The sequence below is a fragment of the Misgurnus anguillicaudatus genome, chromosome 17 (assembly GCF_027580225.2).
Source record: "Misgurnus anguillicaudatus chromosome 17, ASM2758022v2, whole genome shotgun sequence".
NCBI lineage: Eukaryota > Metazoa > Chordata > Actinopteri > Cypriniformes > Cobitidae > Misgurnus > Misgurnus anguillicaudatus.
In genome coordinates, this window is record NC_073353.2 from 13,601,836 (window position 1) to 13,610,027 (window position 8,192).

The window sequence follows — 8,192 nt, forward strand, 5'->3', positions numbered from 1 at the left end:
TTCATGTCAGCGCATATCACTGCGCTCAGCATCCAATGGCCCTTACCTATGTTGCTGTTCTTTCTCTCTCTCTCTCTCTCTCTCTCTCTCCTGTACAGTTCTGTGTCTCTATCGTTCAGTCTTTTTAGCGACTGGCACAGAGAAGGACAGCAGATAGGCTGACTGTGTTATTTCTGTGTTATTTCAACACTCATATGGACTCAATAATGATGGATTGGTGTTTAAACATTCGGTGGTGAGATACAATAAAAACACTCAGTTTAAAATGAAAATACAAAGGCTTTGTTCCAAAACTTAGTGAGCTGGGTTACTGTCCACTGCCTAAATAGGCAGCTGTCTTTTAAGGCAGCATCCCAACTGAGATGGAACCAGTTGACTTAAATAACACTCCATGTGGGGCTCGATTTATAATTGTTTCACATTGATAGTCGCTAAGCTTACAATGTGATACTCTTATAAACATCAAACACATAGAGCGTACCATTGTTGTCTTAAAATCCCTCTACTTTTTCCTTAGTATTGGTCCCACTTTATATAAGGTGAATTAGAGAAACATTTACTACATTGTGTACATGCATGTTGTTCAGGGTTTAGGGTTAGGGTCAAGAGTGTAGTAACAAAACTAGTAAAGGTGTGAAAGTACAATGTAACAACATGTGTGTAAACAAAAAGTTGTCACTGGGGCGGTATTTTAACCTTAAAATGCTTTAAGGGGAGTCAAACTGACCCAGGTTGTGCATTTGGGATTGCTTTTACCACAGGAATAGGCAAAATTTAAAATACTAGTAATATTTTATATAGAATTTTCATTTTGAATTTGAAGTGAATTTGCCACACATTTGGATGGTGTTGAATTGGCATTAGAGGTACAGGCAAGGGTGCAGATTTGGTTTAAACATTGTGGGGTTGAAGTGTAAACTGTGCACTAACAGTTTTCATTTATCTTTGAATATCGGGGGTTACCTCCCACAAACTATGCCTAAATTTGGCTAGAAATTGACTGAATATCAATTTAAAGAAACTCAACACAAACACAAATCATCTCAGCAATGAAAAGGCAAGGAAGGAAGCTAACTTCAACTAACAGCTAATGTTTCTGAAAAAATACTTATACGTTTATTCGTTCATATACTGAAAAATTAAACACGGCAGATATATTTTTTCCTTTTTATTTTATTTTTGTTGTGCTCCTGCCTACTTTGCCATCTGATTTTAACTTTAGGAACTAAATTGGGTCAAGGCATTCTCAATTAAACTCTAAAGGGGGTCACACAGGACGCGCAGCTCAGCGCCGCGCCGTGCAGTGCCGCGCCGTGCAGTGCCGCGCCGTTCTAAAAAACTCGACACATTGCTTTCTATGAGTATACGCACACCGGCGCCAACAGGTGGCGCCCATCCGCACAGCCCAGCTACGACTCAGGAAGTTGCTCAAATCCCTGCCGCACCACAGAGTGCCACTCACATAGTTTAACATTAACTCTTTTGCCGCCATTGACGAGATATCCATGTTCAAAACGAGATATCTCATCAATCAAGAGAAAACGCTTCCCTGCCAATGACGAGTATTTCATTATTTCCGCAATACCGCTATTATCCACCAGGTGGCGCCCTTCTGCAACTTTTTAAACTCGGAAGTATTGCCCTATGGCTGCATGTCCGTGTCTGTTTTAAAGATCGCTCTGAATGGGATCTCTATGAAAAGTCCGTCACAAAAATGGAATTATCTCTGCTTTTTGCTCAAAATGTGATGTTTTTGCAGAAACCTACCCATGTTCAAAAGCTGATTACAAAAGAACTACTGAAGGTAGGATGAAACGTTTTTCTTTTTGTTTGAAAGCAGAGGGTCTGTTCTTTCATTTGGTATATTGTATGTTTACATATTTAAAGAAGAAAATTTTCTGGAAGGCATTAAACTTTTGTGAAAATCATGAAAAACGCTGGCGCTGACTGGCAACTTTTTAAAAAAATGCTGGCGGCAAAAGAGTTAAATAACATCATATTTGTCCCAAATCATTAACGATTAACATTGGCTGGTAACGTATATTTTGCATTTTGAAGTAGATGCTATCTGACGAAGCTTGCGCTGTTTTATGTGCACTTCCGGTTTACCATACCTTCAAATTGTCCTAGACGCGACTCGACGCGACGCTAGGCTGCGCGGCCGGTGTGCAACCCCCTTAAGGGATCACACCAAGAGCATTTATGGCAGTTGCAGGCAATGAGAGTTATGTGCACTGTTTATTCACTCCAAACGCCTTGCGTTTTTGCCGCCTACCGCCCCACGCATTTTTGAAGGGGCGCTCTGAGCGGAAAAGTGCCCTATGTCATACATGATTTTTCATTGTCCAATCGAATGAGTGGAGAGGTGGGCCTTCCATTTTGGTGACAGAAGTTTACAGTTGCTTAGACCAACTGGATTGCAGTCACTGCGTGTTTGTGCACACCCTCGATCAAGGTTAGCGTCCACTTTTTAAAGTTTCTGCTAATATGACAGTTAACAGCCCAAGAGCGCTCACGCTTCAATATTTGACTGACAGGACAGCTGCCTTGGTGGTTGCCTAGCAATATTTTTGCAGGCGTTTAAAATGTGCTTGGTGTAATTGACCCCTAAATGGTCCTGTTTCATTGATATAAGATTTTGACCAGAAAAAGTATATATGATAAGGCAAAGCATTTATGCGGTCTACTTTTTGAAGCAGCCCTCATGGCATGAGTGTGCTATGATGCCTACGTAGGCTCACTACATTTTGTAACAGCTGTAGAGGAGGGCTTTATAGTTATAGAGATAGAGTACACTAAGAAAAATGAACCATGGAACTACAATGCTTATTTATCCAAAGCAACTCACAGTGCATTCAAGGTGTACATTTTGATCAATATTTGTGTTTCCTGAATATCGAACTCACCAGTTAAGGGCTTGTTATGCTTCTGCATAGAGACTACGCCATAACCTCGACGCAGTAGGCTACTCGTCGGTTTTCATTCATACTTCTGCGCTATTGTTCGTGTTGATGTGCAATAACACATGCAGACCACTAGTAGGCAGTATCTACGCGTGTAACCCTCAATAGCAGAGCAACAGCCGAAGAAGAAGCAACTTGTCCAGTAAACCCACAAATGAAGAAGAATGTTGTTTATTTTATTTGAGAAGATCAGCAGTGATGCAGGTAAATAAACAGCAAATATTGTTGGAATTTAAAGTAAATATCACATCTCAACTTGGCCCACCAAGTGAAAATCCATATAAGGAAATCTTTTTGACCTGACGGGAAAGGTTCTAGCAGACCAATCGCAGGGCTTGTGGTCCGCGTAGCTTTGACACGGTATAAAATTTTTGGGAGAGATGCACGTCAGGCTACGCCTTAGGCTATTGCCTAGGCTTTGCGTCTCTGCGTAAGCTATGTCGTACAATCGACGCAGAACTATAAAGCACGCTTTAAGCTACAGCAACAAATGTACAACTGTAGAATCATGGCAATCTTGGAACCATCGCTGAGTACTATGTAAATACCATAGTATATTTACTTGGTATTATCTTACAATACCAAGGTAATACTTATGGGTGTATGAGTATGTGGTCTTGCTGGAGTTTCTCGCTTTTGATTTAAAGTGAATGATGAGAATTTTTGTGTTCAAAGTGTTTCGTTTTGAGTTTGTGAGGGAGAGCGTGTGTGTGTGTTTGTGTGTGTTTGCCTGTGTACTCCTGGAGTGCTGGCCTGAGGCCAAACGCTGTGTCTCACTGATAAAGCCTCCGAACTTCTGAAAGCCACGCTGTGAGTGGGCCTTCTCTATCACCGTGGCAACCCCAGAACATTCCGAGGTTTTTCTTTGCCACCTCTTTTGGGCTTTCATCATGGCATTGAAGAGATTGCCCATCCCATCCCCCCAACATACATACTGACTGTCATTTCCTCTCTTTTCCATCAAAACTCCTCTGTATGAAAATCAAGAAACTGTTTGCCCAATCCCAAGAAAGAAAAAAGAAGGAGAGCTTTTTAAAGTACAGCTTAACAACTCAGCGTGACACAGAGCGCATGAGAGCACTTTCGGTTCAAATCAAGTGCTTTTAGATTATTTCTACTCCATTTCAACTCCACAGAGACTTCGAGACACTTTCGTCGAATTTCACTTCGAGCGATGGCGCGTGTGTCCATGCATTTGTTTATTGTAAATTCCCGCTTCAAATGAGCATGCTAAGTGTAATGTGCATGTGCAGTGAATCTCGACAGAAAGCATTACAACTGTGAAATAGCATCTTCCCACCCAGGCACGGTTACCAGGAGCAGTGGCAGTAATTGCATTGTATTTCTCTGGGTTCTTTCTAATGGCTTAGCATTGTTTCCGTGCCCGAGCTCCCTGATCTTTTAACTTGTGGAGCGTTCTCCTCTGAACAAGTGTCCCCTTCTTTTCATGCGTGTGTGACCCTGTGCCCCTTCTCACACCCCCTTTCTCTAAACAGTGAGCTCTCTTCCCAAGCATTGCAGGACCGTCCCACACTGCAGAAAAACAACACGGCTCGGTTGTTTGTTTAGCTTTATTGTCCGCAGGTATGGAGGACATTCTGTATTTGGGCATCATAAAACGCAATCAGACACAACTTTTGCTCTGTCCTGTATTTTCCAGCTCTTATATTTTTCCTTTGTCACATCTCACCCCTCTCTTCCCAACCATTCCCACCTCTCTCAACGGGTTTTCACAATTTGTGAGGACTTCAGACAGAGTGACCTATTGTTCAGGGGCCGTGCCTTTGACCCAGCTGCCGAGCTAGGGCATTCTCCCCTTTGTCCGCTTGTTATAGCGAGCCCCTCTTAATGCAGGGGCACCAAACTCCTGCGTTCCCATGGCAACCCATCCACCTCACCCCTGCACTGCCGTGAAGAGGAAGTATGAGGTAATGTTTACAGAGCAAACTATGATGGTTGTGACAGACCTTCCTTACTCACTAATTAAAAGATCCACTACTAGTTGGCAGCCGGAGTGACGTGCTAAGCCCCGTCTGATGTTCAAAGAAAAACAGGGAGAAATACAGTAGAAATAGGCAAGGCTGAGGGATTAAGAGATAGAGAGTGAAAGTTACGTGAGAGAGGGTGAATATTGTAAGAAGGGGAGAGAGATGAAAGAAAAAACCAACAGGAGCTCTAAAGCTTATATCTAGACATGTGTGCAATGACTACAGTTGCAATAGCAGGCACTATACATTTCCTAAACAGTCATCTCACTTTTTGTCAGGTATTTTATCCATCTTGTTTAAGAAAACCACCCACAATATGGTTTAAAGAGGCACTCTGTGTGTCTGGGTAGTATTTTTATAGAGGAGAGTGGGGCACAACCTAATGCATTTTGGTGGTTCAATCTTTCAAACAACAAATGTTTTTGATTAATCGTGTTTTTATGCAAGCAACACGCACATCTGCACTACAAAAAGTATAAAAATTGTTTTTTATACATAACAATCTTTCTTAATTTCTTTTATGAGTCACAGGCGGTAAGTAAAACTGCATCAAATGTCTGTGTTTTGTTGGCATTATACAGAGATAGTGGGATAATGGGTCTCATTCACTAATAATTGGGTACGTTTTTCGTATTTATATGCACACTAGAACTTTTCACAAAAACGTTCCGCCTAATTCACAACACATGCGTACGTACATGAATTTGTTCTTATATTTGAAGAGTTTGGTTCCAAAACGTGATAAACGGCATTTAAAAAAAATGAGTTACTGCCAAAATCAAGCAAATTCTTAATTTTACGCAAAATACAATATCCGCCATGTTATTCTGTCATTTTCTCCCTTTTTTCCCAAAACACAATAAACGCCACTCGTCCTTTTCTACAGAATGCAATAAATCCATTCCACATATTACAGCGCACCATTCCACCCATTGTAAACAAACAATGACAATGCGTTGAATACACAGAATCTTAGTTTTCCCTTATCTACTTTGTACTTCGTGATCAACAAACAAAAATGAAATAATACTTTAATGGCATTTATAAACCTGTGGTTGTTTTCTGTGAAGGGAAAGAAACGTAAGCCATCAACATCTAATTATTTACGCAAAAGGGACTCGGGAGACGGCAAATGCCGGTTGCTTGTTTTACTGACAGCATCTAGCTTCTCTCGTGCTAACAAATTGACCCCAGGGGATCTTATGAAAAACTTTCCATTATTTGACTCAGTCAACGAAAATCGAGCAGGACCAAAACATTTTACAGATGATCGCTGTGAAAAATGTTAAGCGACGACATCAAGTATAACCGCAGCAATGACAGCTAGTGTTGTATATGACAAAGTAAGTGTTTTGATTAATGCCATTAATGTTTATATTTTTTAATCAGTGTATACCACTAGTCAACTAAATGAATATAACATGGCAAAGATGAATGCACATTTATATATTGATTCAATAGATTTATAGCATTAAAAAAATTGTCATGGCTTTATTGCATTTTGTGAAAAAAAATATTAGTTTTTATTGTTTATGTTTTTATAACCTAAAGATGCTATGTGAAAGTTTGTAACAGAAAATAGTGGTTTTCATCTCGTCACTTTCTTGGTATAGAAAACACGTTTTTCCGAAATTAGGCAAAATGGATTTATTGCGAACCAAATAATGTAGTTTTAGACACAATCATGTAGTAAATCATAAGTTATCCAGAGATAGTGGGATAAGGTTTTGTATGTGTTGCTTGCTTGTGCCTTGAGGGGGGAAATAAAAAAGTCAATTGTCTTTTACAGCTCAGTACCTAATGCATTTTTAATTGTCTAGTTTTTTTTTAAACAATGAATGTAGATTGTATAGGTAAATGATCTGCATTTGGTAAATTTGATGAGAAATGTCGAGTTCATATTCAGTTTCGACTTAGTTTGTGAGATTGTTGAGATTTCTTCTGTAACTCTAATTGAGACATTTGTGAGATTTCTGGGTGTTTTCTCAGATAAAAATATCTGAGACAGAAGGCTTAAAAGTTTCATTTGCTCCCCATTTAGTCTTAATGATGTTTAGAATAAATAATTGAGATATTAAAGAGATCTCATTTGTCATTTTTTCCTGGGATTCCTGGGAATTAAACCAATAGTGTTGCTAGCACATTGCTCCACCTGTTGAGCTACACAGGATCCAAAAAGCATGTGCAAAAGTGTAATTTATCCTTAGTACATTTCACACTGTGTGTCTGTATTACTTTGTAAATACATAATTTTAGATAAGAACAGAACAGTGATGTCCAGCAGTACGTTACTGGATATGATGTACACAATTTCTTTGCCTTTGACACTCTTTTGATAGAATAGTGAAAGAGAACAGGAAATTAGGTGGAAAAAGGAAGGAACAGGATTCGGAAATGTCAAAAACTTGTGATGGTTGTATGAGCATCACGTCTAACTGCTAGAGTAATTCTAACACTACCATTTGCTGCCATCATACTGGTGCAGCACTCGTCCTCTCCAGTGTCCACACACGCATGCACGCGCACGCACGCACGCACGCACGCACGCACACACACACACACACACACACACACACACACACACACACACACACACACACACATTGTGTTCCCCAGGGGAGACTGTGAGGAACATGCAGTGAGCGCAAGGAGAAGCAGTGATGCTGTAAGAAAGGGAAGCGAGTGAAGCGACTGACATCGCTCTCCCCGTCAAGGCCTGCCAGGCCTATTTTTAAAATGTTGATGCCTGGAGCTCAGACACTCTGTGCAGTTCATCTGGAGTTTCAGTAAGAAAACACTGTGGAGTCTGAAACAGCTTCAGTGACAAGTGAAAGAATCCAGAGATACTCCTAAACAAACACAATCTATTAAACTTTACCATTTTTAGGGGCAAATATGATCTGGCACACAAACACCATTCTTCTGACTGTCTCTTACCTTTAGGATAAAAGGGGAGAAATCAGACACTTAAAACTTTATGATGGTTAGTGCTGGTTGACAGAAATGTGTATTTGGTGGGAAATCAAGCTGGGTAAACCTGCAAGTGACATGATACACCCAAACATGAAACCAAACGCAAATACTGTCTGTCTTCTGCCTATGTACAGGCAGAATGTGTCCACGTATTTTCATACCATTTAAAAGCACAAGGTGACCAGGGGATGAAGCAAGCAACAGTAACTGGATCATATCCACCCAAACTTAGTGGGATATTGACCTGCCATCCTAGATGTTTCATTTT